General features: G+C 44.2%; 1 pseudogene; it reads left to right on the top strand.

The window, feature by feature from the left end:
- The first annotated feature begins 224 nt into the window (after positions 1-224).
- Positions 225-15324, top strand: LOC121774657 (annotated as a pseudogene).
- The last annotated feature ends 1352 nt before the right edge of the window (positions 15325-16676 follow it).

Consider the following 16676-nt stretch of genomic DNA (forward strand, 5'->3'; position numbering starts at 1 on the left):
ATAGCTAATATATCGGATATGTATGTGCAGTCGACGATCTTATCAATTAGTTATATCACTATAGGATAGTACTTATATAGTTTGCATATATAGCTAATATATCGGATGTGTACGTGCAGTCGACAATCTTATCAAGTAATTGTATCACACTATATAGTTTTATGGCGATTGTGCGTTTTTTTTCAAAACATTACTATCTCAATTCTCAAACTACCCAAAACATTATGTTTCTTCTTCTCCCAATAATTATCATCTTCTACTTACAAGCATAAATATATAAACATGCCACCAAACTCCACCCATCGGGGCCACGGGGGCTGCCGTTAATCGGGATTCTACAGCAGTTCGACGGCCGATCTCCGCACACGTATCTCCGCCGCCTCACCAACAAGTACGGCCCCATCATGTCCCTCAAGCTCGGTCTTCGGCCAGTCGTTGTGATTTCCTCTGCAGATGCCGTGAAAGAGATCATGAAATCACACGACGCCTTTTTCTCCAGCCTACCGCTCCTTGTTTCCCTGCAGAGGCTCACGTACAACGGCCTAGACGTCGCATTTTCGCCCTACAACCAAGTGTGGAGGGAGATGAGGAAGATCTCCGTCATCCACCTGTTTAGCGCGAAGGAAGTTCAATCATCTCAGCCTATTTTCAAAGATGAAATGCGGAAGATGATGGCGAAGATTGCTAGAGACACCTCGCCTTCCACCGTCGTTAACTTGAGCGAGACGATGATGTCGCTTTCTAGTAACTCTATATGTAGAGTTGTGTTTGAGAAGACCTACGGAGATGAAGGCTATGGAAAGAACCGTTTCTTTGATCTTCTCCGCGAAACGCAGTCGCTTCTTGAAGGTTTTTTTGTGGAGGATTACTTGCCTTGGTTTCGATGGATTGATAGACTGCTTGGTATGAATAAAAAGCTTGGAAAGAATTTTCATGACATGGATTCTTTCTATGAAGAACTGATTGAAGAGCACATGGATCCGAATAGCCAGAAATCTATGGAGTGAAGACATCATTGATATATTGCTACGGATTAAAGAAAATGGAACGACGTCGTTTGAGCTTACCTTGGTCCACATCAAAGCACTCTTAACGATGGTGATTGAGAGAGGTGGAATTCCTGTGATAGTACATAATGGCGAAAAAGGATTGAAAGAAGAAGATTGGTATATTTCTTTTATCTATTTCATACTGATTTACAGCCTTTGTTACATAGGCATGAATTGTATCTAACTATGGAAATACAATTAGTACTGTAATCAGTTATGTATCAATCAAGGGATTTAGAATTATTCTGCAATCTTCTCTTCTTGGAAAGTGTATCTTCTAATATGTTTTGACACTCCCCCTCAAGTTGAGCAACGGTATCTCCGATACTCAACTTGCCCATAATTTCTTTAAAGATCTTCGGGTGAACTGCTTTTGTCAGTATACCTCCGTCAAGATTTTCCATGATGAAGTGACGATCAACTTCCACATGTTTTATTCGGTCATGTTGCACAGGATTCTCGGAGATGCTTATTGCCGCCTTGTTGTCGCAGAACAATCGACTTTTCCGTGTTGGCGCAAAGCCAAGTTCTGTCAACAATCTTCTTAACCATAGAATCTCCATCAATCCACTTTTAATACCTCGGAATTCAGCCTCGGCACTGGAAAGGGCCACAACCTATTGTTTTTTACTTTTCCAAGTTACTAGGTTTCCCCCAACGAAGGTGAAGTACCCTCTTGTTGATCTTCTATCCACCGGATTACTTGCCCAATCTGCATTGGTGTATCCATCGATTTCCATGTCACTCCCCTTTTGTAGGAATATTCCAAAGCCAAGAGTTCCCTTCAAGTATCTCACTATCCTCAATGCAGCTTCCAAATGATTGGCTTGCGGTCGATGCATGAATTGACTCACTACTCCAACCGCATATGTAATATCAGACCTTGTGTGCGCGAGATAGATCAGTCTTCCCACAAGTCGTTGGTACCTTCCTCTATCTGCGAGGTCTGCTCCTTCGTCCATCTTTAATCCATGGTTGGGGATCATTGGAGTTTCTGCAGGTTTACACTCGAGAAGACCGGTTTCTGTCAGTAGATCGAGGACATACTTCTTTTGCCTTAGGAATATTCCGTGCTTAGATCTCAACACTTCTATTCCTAAGAAGTATTTTAGTGCTCCTAGATCTTTCATCTTGAACTCTTTGAACAAGTTTTCCTTTAGACTCTGGATTTCTTCAGTATCGTCTCCAGTGATGATCATGTCGTCAACATAAATGATTAGGCACGTCATTTTGCCATCCCTCCTTTTTGTGAAGTGTGTATGATCAGAAAGACTTTGCTTGAATCCATGTTTGAACATCGCCTGACTAAATTGATACGAACGAGAGGTCCAAGGCCCGGGCTGGCCCGAGCACGACTCCCCTTAAGCTGCTCGGGAGGCCCGTCACGAGATCTATGAGACAAAAGCTTCGGGAGGGCGTTTCAAGGTTCATCGGGAGAGCAATGAAGAAGGCAGACGGAACGCCCGGTCAGGCGAATCCACCCCTCCAAAACGCCCGATCGGGCGTTTGTGCGCTGAGTATCGTCCACATTCCAGAGAGTTAGCCCGGTCGGGCGAACTCACCCTCCCAAAACGCCCGACCGGGCATTTGACAAAGCCGCGGCGAGTCCAGAGAATTCACCTGACCGGGCGATTTCACATGTCCAAAACGCTCGGCCGGGCGATTCAACTTTTGTAGCCGAATTTCTTATGTTTTAACCCTTTGTCTTGGGATTCCAACCCTAGGTATAAATACCAGATTGTAAGACTTTAGTGGGCAGACTTTGATGAATGTTATTTTGAAGACTCCTTTGAGAGCATCTCCCTTGTGAGATTTTTATCCAAATTCCTACATTGTGGGTTGCTTGGTTTATGTTTATTAGACTAGATCAAGTATAGGTATGCATTTATGGTTGTGTAGTCATGAATGCGGAGTCAATGGATTATTTGCTTTGGGTGAAAGTAGCCTAGGATTACCTTTATCTTTTTGAGGGAGGTCATAGGTTCCCAAAGAGGATTCCTCCCTCTTTACACTTTCTTCTCACCTCTTTTCTCTCCATCAAAATCCATTTTGAGCCTAGTTTTTGTGGATAGCTCAACTTATCTTTATTTATCTTAACTAAAAAGTGAGATCAAACACTACTTTGGGTATTTCTTGGGCACATGGAAGGATTCCCTCATAAGGAACCTTATCATTTGGTATCTAGAGCCTAAGTGCCTACCAAGTGTTTGATTTTAAACCTCTATGAAATTTCATTTTCCTTGTTTTTCCTTATTTCTTTTGTTTTAGTCTTTGCTTGTTTATTGGTCAATTGTTGTAGGTTTGAGCTGATTTTTGGTGTGCATGAACCTTCAGATATGAACTAATTTCCTGAAAAATCTCAGCCAAAAATTCCATCATTTGATAGGTCAAATTAATGTGTGAAGTTGCTGCCCTGTTTTGTGCCCTAGTTTGACAGATTTGGGGAAAACGTAAAATCTAGGGTCTTCTCGAAAACCTGCTATATTGGGGATATTTTTCCCTCATTCTAAACCCTTTAATCTTGTTATCTACTAAGTTTCATCAATTTTGGGGTTGGGTAGCCATATCAAAAAAATTCCTAAAGATCAACCAAGAGTTACATAAATTTTCAGCTCAACTAAGTTTGTTTGTTAACTTCCTTAGGTATTGAACCTTACTTTCACATGCTTGATTGGCTTTAATTGCTTGGTTATATTGCCTATGTGTATACCTTGAGTGATTTGTCTTAGCACTTGCATTTAGGAAGTTGGATATTGAGAGTGAGTGAACCTAGCCCTCACTATATTCTAAGCCTTGTTCCGAGTGACATTGGTGAGTGAATTGGGGGTGGGATTACCCATTGAGAAGTGAGTTCTTACTAAAATCTCCCATTCTTGTGTGTGTGAGTGTGGATTTTACTAACCCCTAGGACTAGATCCTAGTTTATTTTTATTTCTTATTGTAGGTACCATTGTGAATGCCACCTCGTACTAGATCCACCACGATGGGGGATCCGCAACCGGGTGCGAGCACGAGTCTTGGTGTGGCGGGGGATGAGTTGAAAAGCTTGATGGAAAAAATTATGACGGATTTGAGGGATCTAAAAGAAGGCCAAACAATAATGCATGTCACTCAAGATGCTATGTTCGGGGATTTGAAGGAACTCAAGGAGAACCAAGCATCCATCCATGAAAACAAAACTTTTCTCCACGACGAGCTCAACGCTTTGAAGGCCTTGCGACTATCAAGGTCAAACACCCCTAGGAGCAATCACACACATCATGATGCCTCCGAGGGGAGTAATGGGGAGGAAGAACCCTATGGTTGGTACGATCATGGGGGGCGTGGAGGACAAGGAAGAGGACGGAATGGGAATAGGAATGGTAGGTTTGGGAACATGATGGGCGGACGAGGGAATGGAAACATGGGGCACCATGGGTGGGATGGTAGGTATAGAAGGAATAGAAATTATGAGGAGGCGGAGACGGAGCCGAGGTATGATGATCCCACCAAATCTATCAAGCACACATTTCCCGAGTTCCACGGCAAGTTTGATCCCGAAGCCTACTTGGAATGGGAGTCCCAAATGGGCAAAATTTTCTCACTCCATAACATTTCGGAAGGTGATAAGGTGAAGGTGGCTATAGCCGAGTTTCGTGGCAATGCGGATACATGGTGGAATGATACGATGAGGAGGAGAAGGATGGTTAGGGGAGAAGAAGTGGGATCGTGGGCGGAGTTGTGTGAGCTCATGAGGACTACCTTTGTACCAAGGTCCTATTTCCTCCGACTTCGAGGGGAGTTTCAAGATTTGAAGCAAGGGACGAAGAGCGTAATGGAGTACTACTATGAACTCCTATCATTGATGAGCAAAGAGGGGTGGAGGAGCGAGAAGAGACGACTCAAGATCGATTTATCCATGGTCTTAACATCAACTTGAAGCACAAGGTGCAAGTGGAAACATTGAGGGGAATTTCCATGAATGAGGTGATTGGGTTTGCCGACACTTTTGAGAGGCAAAGTAAGGAGTTGGTTTCTAGCCGGGCTAAATGGGCGTCTAGCCAAACCGGAGGGACGGGGACTAGCAAGTGGAGCGCTCCCAGCAAGAAGGTAGAAAACACGGCTAATCCAAATACCCAAGGGAGACCGACCGTGAAAGCTTTACCGGGTACTCAGCCTATTAAAGCTATAGCCCCTATGGAAGACAAGAAGGTTCAATGTTTCAAGTGCAAGGGGTATGGCCATTATGCACGTGAGTGCCCAAACCAACGGGTAATGCTTATCAGGCAAGATGGTAGCGTGTATAGTGAGGAAGATGAAGAAGAAGGGGAGGGTGTGGGCACTAAAGAAGTGAGCCCGGACACCGACATAGCTTTTTCTAGTGGCGATGATGAAGATACACCCTTAAGGGCGATGGTTGTACTCCGAATGCTCAATGTACAACCCAACCTTGAGGAGCATAAGGAGAAAAGGTGCAACATCTTTCATATGAAGTGTAAGGTGAAGTCCAAGACGTGCTTGGTCATCATAGATGGAGGGAGTTGTACAAATGTGGTGTATGACCGGTTGGTGGCCAAGTTGGGATTGAAGGTACTTAAACACCCAAACCTCTACAAATTGCAATGGTTAGGGGATTCCGGGGAGTTGAAGGTGAAGGCTCAATGCAAAGTTCCATTGAAGATTGGGGAAGTTGAAGAAGAAATCCTATGTATTCCTATGACGGCATGTCATGTTTTGCTAGGGAGGCCATGGGAGTTTGATAGAAGGGCCTACAAAAATGGCTTCACGAATGAGTATTTCTACATGCTCAACGGGGTGAAGGTTCGTTTGAAGCCATTGCTACCCAGTGTCGTGTTTGAGGCTAGCCAACATCTACAAAAGGAAAGAGAGAGATAAGGAAAAAAGGCTAGTAAAAGAATGTGAGCTAAAAAAGCCAAGTGAGAGTGGGGGTGGGGAGAGAAAAATAAAAACGTCCAAAGGAGAGCACCCACAAACAAGAGAGGGAAATGAATGTTTGTTAGCTAGTAAAACCGACCTTGGGTGGGCACTAAACAATCACCTCTCCGTTTTACTCATGGTCCGTAAGGATTTGTGCTTAGCTACTAACCCTGACCCGTGTCCTTTGATTGTCCAAAGTGTGTTGCAGGAATTTGAAGATGTATTCCCGGAGGAACTCCCGAGTGAACTCCCTCCCATGAGGGGGATCGAGCATCAAATTGACTTTTTGCCGAGATCATCACTCCCAAACCGGGCCGCATACAAGGCGAATCCCAATGAGACACAAGAGCTACAAAGGCAAGTCGAGGAACTCCTTGCCAAAGATCTAATTCGTGAATCTCTATCTCCTTGTGCCGTACCCGTCATTCTTGTACCTAAGAAAGACGGTAGTTGGAGGATGTGTGTCGATTGTAGGGCAATTAACAAAATCACCATCAAATATAGACACCCTATACCTAGGTTAGAAGACATGTTAGAGGACCTTTGTGGCTCTATATGTTTCTCTAAAATTGATTTGGCTAGTGGATATCACCAAATTCGCATGAAAGAAGGAGATGAATGGAAAACTGCTTTTAAAACCAAATTTGGCTTGTATGAATGGCTTGTGATGCCTTTTGGTTTAACTAATGCCCCTTCTACATTCATGCGTTTGATGAATCATGTGCTTCGTCCTTTTATTGGGAAATTTGTGGTGGTATATTTTGATGATATCTTGATTTATAGTCGTAGTGTTGAAGAGCATGCTAGTCATCTTCGGAATGTGCTTGAAGTGTTGAGAATACATGTTTTATATGCCAAGTTACCTAAATGCACTTTTTGTGTTGAGGAAGTTGTGTTTCTTGGTTTTGTTGTGGGAAAGGACGGAGTGCGGGTAGATGAAGAAAAGGTAAAAGCCATTAGGGAATGGCCGACACCTAGGAATGTGAGTGAGATTAGGTCTTTTCATGGCCTTGCTAGTTTCTATAGGAGGTTTGTTAGGGATTTTTCCACAAAAGCTTCACCCTTGAACCACCTTGTAAAAAAAATGTTGAGTTTAAGTGGGGGGAGGAGCAAGAGAGAGCGTTTAATACTTTGAAAAATGACCTCAAACATGCTCCCTTACTAGCACTCCCTAATTTTGATAAAACTTTTGAAATTGAGTGTGATGCAAGTGGTGTGGGGATTGGGGGAGTTCTCATGCCAGAGGGTAAGCCCATATCTTATTTCTCGGAAAAACTAAATCAAGCCCAATTGATCTACCCCACGTACGACGAGTTGTATGCTATAGTTCGTTGCCTTTTAGAATTGGCAACACTACTTGATGCACAAGGAGTTTGTGATACACACGGATCATGAGTCTATTAAGTTCTTAGGAGGGCAACATAAACTTGATAAAAGACATGCTAAATGGAGTGTTTTCCTAGAGACTTTTCCCTATGTCAATAGGTATAAGAAGGGAAAGGACAATGTGGTGGCCGATGCTCATTCTAGGAAACCTTTTGAGACCTTGCATGATGGTGCTTTATGAGTGATACCGTGTGTTTGAGAAAACGTGTGCTTGCTATGTGTGCCTCCAATTATGTTGGATTTGAGTTTATTAAAGACCTTTATGAGCATGATCATGACTTTTCTTCTATTTACGAAGCTTGTGAAAAAGGTGCTTTTGATAAATACTATAAGTTGGATGGCTATCTTTTTAGAGAGAATAGGGTGTGCATACCTTCATGCTATTTGAGAAATTTGTTGATTAAGGAGGCTCACCTAGGGGGCCTAATGGGTCATTTCGGGTTGCTTAAAACTTTTGACATACTAAGTGAGCATTCTTTTGGCCTTGCATGAAGAAGCATGTTGAAAAGTTTTGTAGTAGTTGCTTAGAGTGTAGGCAAGCCAAGTCTAAATCTAACAATTATAGTCTTTACACCCCTTTGCCTACTCCTACACATCCTTGGGTAGACTTGTCCATGGACTTTGTTCTAGGTCTCCCAATGTCTCCTCAAAAAAATGATAGCATCTTTGTGGTGGTGGATAGGTTTTCCAAAATGGCTTACTTCATTCCATGTCGGAAGACAAGTGATTCCAAATTCGTTGCTAGTTTATTTTTCAAGGAGGTTGTAAGAATCCATGGGGTCCCAAGAACTATTGTAAGTGATAGAGACGTCAAATTTTTGAGTTTCTTTTGGAAAACACTTTGGGGTAGGATGGGTACCAAACTCCTTTTCTCTACCACCGCACATCCCCAAACGGATGGTCAAACGGAAGTTGTAAACCGTTCATTGGGTACTCTTCTCCGTGCCTTGGTTTTTGAAAATAAAGCTTCTTAGGAAGAATGTTTGCCTATAGCCGAGTTTGCTTATAATAGGACCATACATTCCACCACCCAACAATCCCCTTTTGTGGTTGTATATGGTTTCAATCCTCTCACCCAGTTGGATTTGTCCACGGCCGATTTGCCTTTGTCTTATATGGTTGATGTAGGTGGGATGGAGAAAGCTAAGTTTGTGCAAGACTTGCACACTCGAGTGCAAGAACGAATCCGCAAGATGGGAGAACAAGTAGCTCAAAGGGTGAACAAAGGGCGGAAGAAAATGTTGTTCAACCCCGGAGATTGGGTGTGGGTACACTTTCGGAAAATACGTTTTCCCGACAAAGCAAGATCCAAGCTTGCCCCGCGAGGGGATGGCCCATTTATGGTCCTAGAGCGTGTGAACGACAATGCCTATATCATTGATCTTCCCGGTGAGTATAACGTGAGTTGTACCTTTAATGTGGCTGACTTGAGCCCGTTTGATTTTGCAGGGGACGGCCCAGATTTGAGGACAAATCCTTCTCAAGAGGGAGAGGATGATACGAACGAGAGGTCCACGGCCCGGGCTGGCCCGACCACGACTCCCCTTAAGCTGCCCGGGAGGCCCGTCACGAGATCTATGAGACAAAAGCTTCGGGAGGGCATTTCAAGCTTCATCGGGAGAGCAATGGAGGAGGTAGACGGAATGCCCGGTCGGGCGAATCCACCCCTCCAAAATGCCCGATCGGGCGTTTGTGCGCTGAGTGTCGTCCACATTCCAGAGAGTTCGCCCGGTCGGGCGAACTCACCCTCCCAAAATGCCCGACCGGGCGTTTGACAAAGCCGCGACGAGTCCAGAGAATTCGCCCGACCGGGCGATTCACATGTCCAAAACGCCCGGCCGGGCGATTCAACTTTTGTAGCCGAATTTCTTATGTTTTAACCCTTTGTCTTGGGATTCCAACCCTAGGTATAAATACCATTTTGTAAGACTTTAGTGGGCAGACTTTGATGAATGTTATTTTGAAGACTCCTTTGAGAGCATCTCCCTTGTGAGATTTTTATCCAAATTCCTACATTGTGGGTTGCTTGGTTTATGTTTATTAGACTAGATCAAGTATAGGTATGCATTTATGGTTGTGTAGTCATGAATGTGGAGCCAATGGAGTATTTGCTTTGGGTGAAAGTAGCCTAGGATTGCCTTTATCTTTTTGAGGGAGGTCATAGGTTCCCAAAGAGGATTCCTTCCTCTTTACACTTTCTTCTCACCTCTTTTCTCTCCATCAAAATCCATTTTGAGCCTGGTTTTTGTGGCTAGCTCAACTTATCTTTGTTTATCTTAACTAAAAAGTGAGATCAAACACTACTTTGGGTATTTCTTGGGCACATGGAAGGATTCCCTCACAAGGAACCTTATCAAAAATCTTCCAAACCAAATCCGTGGAGATTGCTTTAGTCCATATAGTGTTTTCCTTAGTCTGTAGACTTCTCCTTTGTTGAACTCTTCAGAAAATCCTGGGTGAACATCCATATATACCTCTTTGTTTTTCTTCTAACTCGCCATGAAGGAAGGCATTTGTAACGTCGAACTGATGTAGGGGCCAGTCTTTGCTTGCTGCTACAGTCAGTAAGGCTCGTACAGTGTTCAACTTGGCCACTGGGGAGAAGGTTTCCTCATAATCCACTCCATACACTTGAGTGTGTCCTTTCGCCATAAGTCTCGCCTTGTATCTCTCGATCGAACCATCTGTTCTTCGTTTAATGGTGAATATCCACCGACATCCGACTGGCTTCTTTCCTTCAGGCAAAGTACATTTTTCCCATGTACCATTCTTAAGGAGGGCGTCTATTTCTTTCTTCATAGCTTCCCTCCAGTACTTGTATTTTACTGCCTCTTGGAATGTTTGTGGTATTTCTTCTTCCTCATATAGTGCAATTTCGAATGCTCAGGCCATTTCTGTCATTTGGCCTTGCACAAGGTTTGTCACTGCATATCTCGCCTTTCTTACTTTCCAGTCTGGGGAGTATCTTCGAGGAGGTACTCCTCTAGTATTCCTTGGAGGTAATTCGTATGGATTTCCAGCATCTCCATCTCCTTCACTGTTTTCACGTTCTTCTCCAGTGTTCCTATCGTGGTCAATGTTCACCAAAGATACATTTTCACTATTGGAATTGGTTACCTCAGGAATCAAAGACGGGGTTGATGGTTGGTTCGTGTCAATTTGCTATGCGTTCTGTATTACTGGAAGTGACGGCCTGGCGGTGCTGCTAGCTTTCTCTGTTGGACCAACGTTTGTGACAGGTTTGGTTGTGACTCCCCCCCAACTGGTTTCCTGGGTCAGCTCTGGATATAGGTAGCCAATTTAGTTGGTCCGTGTTTGGACTATCGTCTGTAGGTTGAGTCTCACCCTGACCGCTAGATTGGCTATAGAAGTATTCCCCTTCAACAAAATTACAATTCATGGTTGTGTGCATTCGACGGGTCTTTGGGTCATAGCACCTATACCCTTTCTGATTTTTCTCATAGCCAACAAAGACACATTTAAGGGCACATGGGTCGAACTTGGAACGTTCGTGTTTTGGGATATGGACGAAGACTGAACAACCAAACACCCTAGGTTTTTTTTTTTTTTTTTTTTTCTCAAACACCATCACGGCGAGGGGTTAAGGCGGACCCCCAACCTGTCTATATCAAAAACACCAAAAGAACATACATCAACCAAGCCCAAAAGTGACTCGGTCCGCACGAGAGATACAAATCACAAGAGCTAACAAAGCTATTATGGTATCCCCACAGACCGGGTACTAACCATCTAACTAACGAGAAAACAAACATAACAAAGCAATACATCAAAATAAAAACAAGGATGATGGCCAAAAGTTGGCAAAATCCCAAGGAAAACAAAAAACCATAAATCAAAACCACGAACCATGTGAAGTAGTCATCCATCTCGATATCTGAATCTGAAGTTCGGATAGCCCAACTGGTCCATCCTCACGAGCGACTTCAAATACCGAGGCGCTGAATCTGCATCAAAGAAGGTGATGGCAGGGGTCTGGACCCCCCTACCTGCCAAAAAATCGGCTGCTCGGTTGCCCTCTCGATAGATGTGAGAGAACATGACCTGCAGCTGTGAGATCAAAGTGCGAATGCGAGCCATGTGGTGTCTCACATCCGCCGCTCCTCCGCGTCCTGAAGTGAACACCGCAACCACTGCTGCCGCATCCATCTCGACCCAAACCTGCGAGGAGAACTGCATAGCCAGTGTCAACCCATGAAGAAGAGCTAAAAGCTCCTAGGTTCTAGAGACAAGTTTGACGGAATTTCGAAGTGGTTTGAAAAAATGTCCAGAGGTGTTTTGAAATTCAAGATTCCAGTGGTTAGTCGTTTCATGAGGTATACTGCAGTTGCCGTAGCCTCGGGCCAAAAGGATTTCGGTATTTTGGACTCAATTAGGAGAGCCCGCGTAATTTCTAGAATGTATCTATTTTCCCTCTCCGCTACCCCATTTTGTTCTGGAGTATAGGCACATGATGTTTTATGAACTAACCCCTTGGTTCTAAAAAAGTCTTGCATTCTAGTATTGATGAATTCACCCCCATTGTCGGACCTAAGAATTTAGATGTTCTGATTGTACTGAGTTTGGATAAGATTATAGAAGTCTATGAACCTATCAACAACGTCGGACTTAGTTTTCAAAAAATATATCCATGTCATGCGAGAGTAATCATCAATAAAGAACACAAAATATCTAAAACCTTGGCCCCCATTAATAGGAGCCGGACCCCACACATCAGAATGTATTAAAGCAAAAGGAGTATTCATTCGAGTATTGTTCAACTTGAATGAATGTCTATGGTTTTTAGCCAACACACAAGTTTCACACTGGAAAGATTTCATAGAAGTAACTAAATGTGGAAAAAGAAGACGAAAATATCCCATAGATGGATGTCCTAACCGACGGTGCCACAACCAAGCCTGTCTGTCGGTCTGTCCGTGAGTGAGCATCATTGCAGTACTCTGTTGGGCTATCTCGTCCACATATTACAGTCCGTGTCGCTCAGTGCCACACCCAACTATCGTCCCGGTCTTGATATCCTGCAACATGCAAAATTGGGGTTGCATTAGTAGTTTACAATTAAGCTCCTTAGTTACGTGACTAATAGACAAGAGCTTATGTGACATGGATGGAACATAAAGACAATTCGAGAGGCATAAAGTGGGTGAAATATTGATTGTGCATGCCCCTTGAATTTGTTCTAGGTCCCCACTTGCGGTTTGGACATAGGATTTTTTGGAACCGGATATGGATAAGAAATCGAAGGCTTCATAGGAAATTGTGTCGGTCGCCCCGCAGTCAAAGATCCAATGGGGGTCTTTTGGGCCTGATGTGGGTGTAGAGGAACAAGCTAGGGTGTCGTAGGAATTTTTACATGGTATTGAGGGGTGTATTTGAGAAAGATGGGGGCTAATTTGCGACTTTCTGGTAGTATGGGGTGTATTTTGTAATTTTGGAGAAGTCTGGGGTGTGTTTCATAATTTTGGGAAAGTTTGGGTAAATTTCAGGATTTTATGGACTGCTGGGGTGTTTTGTGAGAAGGGGTTTGCTGGCTGGGTGGGTAGTGGTATTTTGGGTTTAATGTGGGGTTGGTTTGGGATTTAGTGAAAGAAGGGGGTGTATTTGAGGGTTCGGCTGGGGTAGGAACCCTAGCCGCCTCACCGCCTGTGGGAACCCTAGACATTTCCGCCATCTTCTCCTCGCCGCCGACGGCGTGTGTGATCGGTAATATCATACCTTCCGACCACGATCTCGCCACAGACGCTGATGTTACGGCTTTTTCTCATCCATTTGCCCTGATTTTGCCTTCGCCGCTGTTTGTGGATGGTGAACCGATGTTACCCACCGGAGAGTCGGTGAAGGCAACTCGGTCTCCTCCCGCTACGGCTGCTGCTGCTCTCCCACTACCCCCGTAGCTGCTGTTCCGATTTGAGCCTCCTCGGTTCTGTCGAGCTTTCTTCATCTCCTCCCACCACTCCGGAAATCCATGGAGGTGAAAACACGATTCTTTCGTGTGTTTCTTTCCCCCACAGTGGGTGCACACCATTTTGCTTTTGTCCTCTTCCCGTCGGTAGGTTTTGGAAGGCGGTGGAGGCGGCGGATTTCGATTTCGATCGAACACTCCTAGTTCGACGCCGATTCCTGGTCCTTTGATATCGGGTTCATCAGTCTCTCGTTGACATACTCGCGCCTTACCATTCCGTAAGCCTTCCTTGCGGTTGGTATTGGATCCATGTTTAGTATCTCTCTTTTAATCTTGTCGTACCGGTCATCCAATGGCCACACAAATTGGTATAATCTGTGTCGTTGTATGTGTTGGTTGTACTTTTCAATACTGGATGGTGTATCTATAGGATTTGGATCTCGGGTATCGATGGAGATCCACAAATCCTGGAGTTTCTGCCATAAGTTTTCTAATGACAGATTTCCCTGTTTCAGGCTGTAGGCTTGCCTGTGTATATCGGAAATTTGGAACTGGTCCGCACTGGTCCCGTACGTAGTGGCTAGACTTTCCCATAAGTCGTGAGTCGTTGCGTATTGGGATTTACGAGGCTGGCGTCAATATTTCTGATGATCTAGTTGAAACAGCAGTCGTCTCGTTGCTGCCATCGGGTGTATGTCGGATCAGTCGGTAGTGGTGGGTCTAGAACTCCAGAGATATGAGAGGCCAGCCTTTTTCCCACCGATGGCCCGTCTCATCAGTTTCGCCCATAGAGGGTAGTTATCCCCATCGAGCTTGGTGGCGATGTGCACTTCGCCTAATGATTCTGGATGGGATGAAGGCTCTGGGTTTGATGATTTTTGAGACCCATTCAGTCTCAAGAATTCAGCAAATTGCTCTGCTGAGAGGGTTATTGATTGATTGTTGTTGGATAGGGTTTCGGAACCACGGTCTGACATTTTGGTGGTTGTTTGTTTGCAGGTCTTAAAAGGTCGGGAAAGGTACCGAGACTATGATGATAATTTTCTGAGTCTCGATCCCGGGATAAACCTGCTCCGATACCATCTTAATGATGGTGATCGAGAGAGGTGGAATTCCTGTGATAGTGCATAATGGCGAAAAAGGATTGAAAGAAGAAGATTGATATATTTCTTTTATCTATTTCATACTGATTTACAGCCTTTGTTATATAGGCATGAATTGTATCTAACTATGGAAATACAATTAGTAATGTAATCAATTATGTATCAATCAAGGGATTAGGGATTTAGAATTATTCTACAATCTTCTCTTCTTGGAAAGTGTATCTTCTAATATGTTTAGACAAGCACTACTAATGGTATGTATATTAATGTAATGAATATTGTATTTGGTTAATTAATTTGAGTGAACATATTATGACTACTGTAGCCTTGTTTGCAGAATATAATAGCCGGAGGCAGCGACACGGTTTCAGCTGCGTTAGTGTGGGCGAAGGCAGCGTTGGTGAAGAAGCCTTTGTTGATGAAGAAATTGCAAGCGGAGATAAGGCAGTTGTTCGGAGAGAAAAAATTGATCGATGAAAAAGACATGGAGAAACTTTCGTATTTAAGGGCAGTTGTGAAGGAGAGTTTGAGGTTGTATCCACTGGCTCCACTTTTAGTACCACGAGAGATGACCAAGAAATATAGTGTAAATGGTTATGAAATCGAAGGTGGAAGTACGTCGTATGTAAATCTTTGGGCTATTGCAAGAGATCCCGCGATGTGGGAAAACGAGGATGAGTTCTTGCCAGAGAGGTTTTTGGAGTCGGACCTTGATCCGAGGGGCCAGACTCCAGAGTTGATCCCTTTTGGATTCGGGTGAAGAAGGTGTCTGTGGATTGGAATGGCGATGGCTGAGATGGAACTTGCATTGGCAAATGTTGTGTGCAAATTTGCTTGGGAATTGCCAGTTGGAATGAAGAAAGAGGATATCGATTTTGAGATTTTGCCCGGAATCACAATGCATAAGAAGAATGCTCTTCGCCTCCTTCCCAAGCTCCTGATTGCATAGATCTTTATAGACTATCTACTTATTATAAATGTCTAGGTAAGCAATGTTATAAATTAGGCTCTAAAATGTTCTAAACCCTATGAAATATTTCAATTATTATGCAAAAGTTATAACTAGCTATAATAGTATATGATTTTGTTTACTTGTGGTCAGAAGTGAACGGGTTTTTGAACCTTAAGAGCATCGGTAACGCTACGGGTCGGGCCGCAAATCGCGAGTCCCTGCCCGTCCCACGCGTTAAACGGGAGAGCGTCACGGCCTGGGCCGCATTCCCGGCCTGGAGACCGTCCCGCGGCCCGGCTCAGCCATGCGTTAAATGGTGCTGGACGTGATGCAATGCGGCCAGGCCCAGGGTTATTTCTTTTTCGGGCCGGGCCGCAATTTATTTTTGTTTTTTTTTTTTAAATTCAAATTTTTTTTTATAAATACTCCTCCATTCCTCCATTTTCATACACATTCAACTTCATTTCAACTTCAAATCTCTTCCTAGAATTTGAAAAAATGCCTCCTCGTCAAAGATTATTCGAATCTCAAATGTCCCGGTTGTTAGCAGAGGCGGTACCGGCAATCCAAGAAGAAATCAACAACGAAGTAGAACGCTACCAAGCTGCTATTCAAGCTTGGAACGAACAACAAATCCGGGTACCACGTACTCGGATGTATATTCACCGAGACCGTGAACAAGCTGCCTTGCGGCTTTTCACGGATTATTTCTCTAGAGATCCGCGATGGAGTGATCAGATGTTTCGTCGCCGGTTCCGGATGCGAAGGCCTTTGTTCCTACGCATTGTCAATGCAGTTGTATCTCGTGACACGTATTTCTGCCAAACAACTGATGCTGTGGGCCGACAAAGTATATCGACGTTGCAGAAATGCATGTCTGCCATTCGTCAACTCACTTACGGAACTACATCAGATATGTTCGATGAGTATCTCCATGTAAGCGGGCCTACTGGATGGGAGTGCCTAGCTAGATTCTGTCGGGCAGTCATCGAAGCATTCTAGGATACATACTTGAGAAAGCCAATGACCGACGACGTTAGGAAGCTGGTCGACATGTACGAGTTGGCCCATGGCTTCCCGGGGATGCTTGGAAGCATCGACTGTATGCACTGGCAGTGGAAGAATTGTCCAACGGCTTGGAAAGGACAATACACTAGCGGGCACAAGGGCACACATCCCACGATTATGTTGGAGGCCGTTGCCGACAAACGATTGTGGATCTGGCATGCCTTCTTTGGTGTCGCGGGGTCCAAGAACGACTTCATTGTTCAACGACTTGTGTGTTGGGCGAGCGCCGAACGTAGAGTTCCCAGCCAACCACAGTCGGTATAGTATGGGGTACTATCTGG

The sequence above is a fragment of the Salvia splendens genome, chromosome 17 (genome assembly GCF_004379255.2).
Source record: "Salvia splendens isolate huo1 chromosome 17, SspV2, whole genome shotgun sequence".
NCBI lineage: Eukaryota > Viridiplantae > Streptophyta > Magnoliopsida > Lamiales > Lamiaceae > Salvia > Salvia splendens.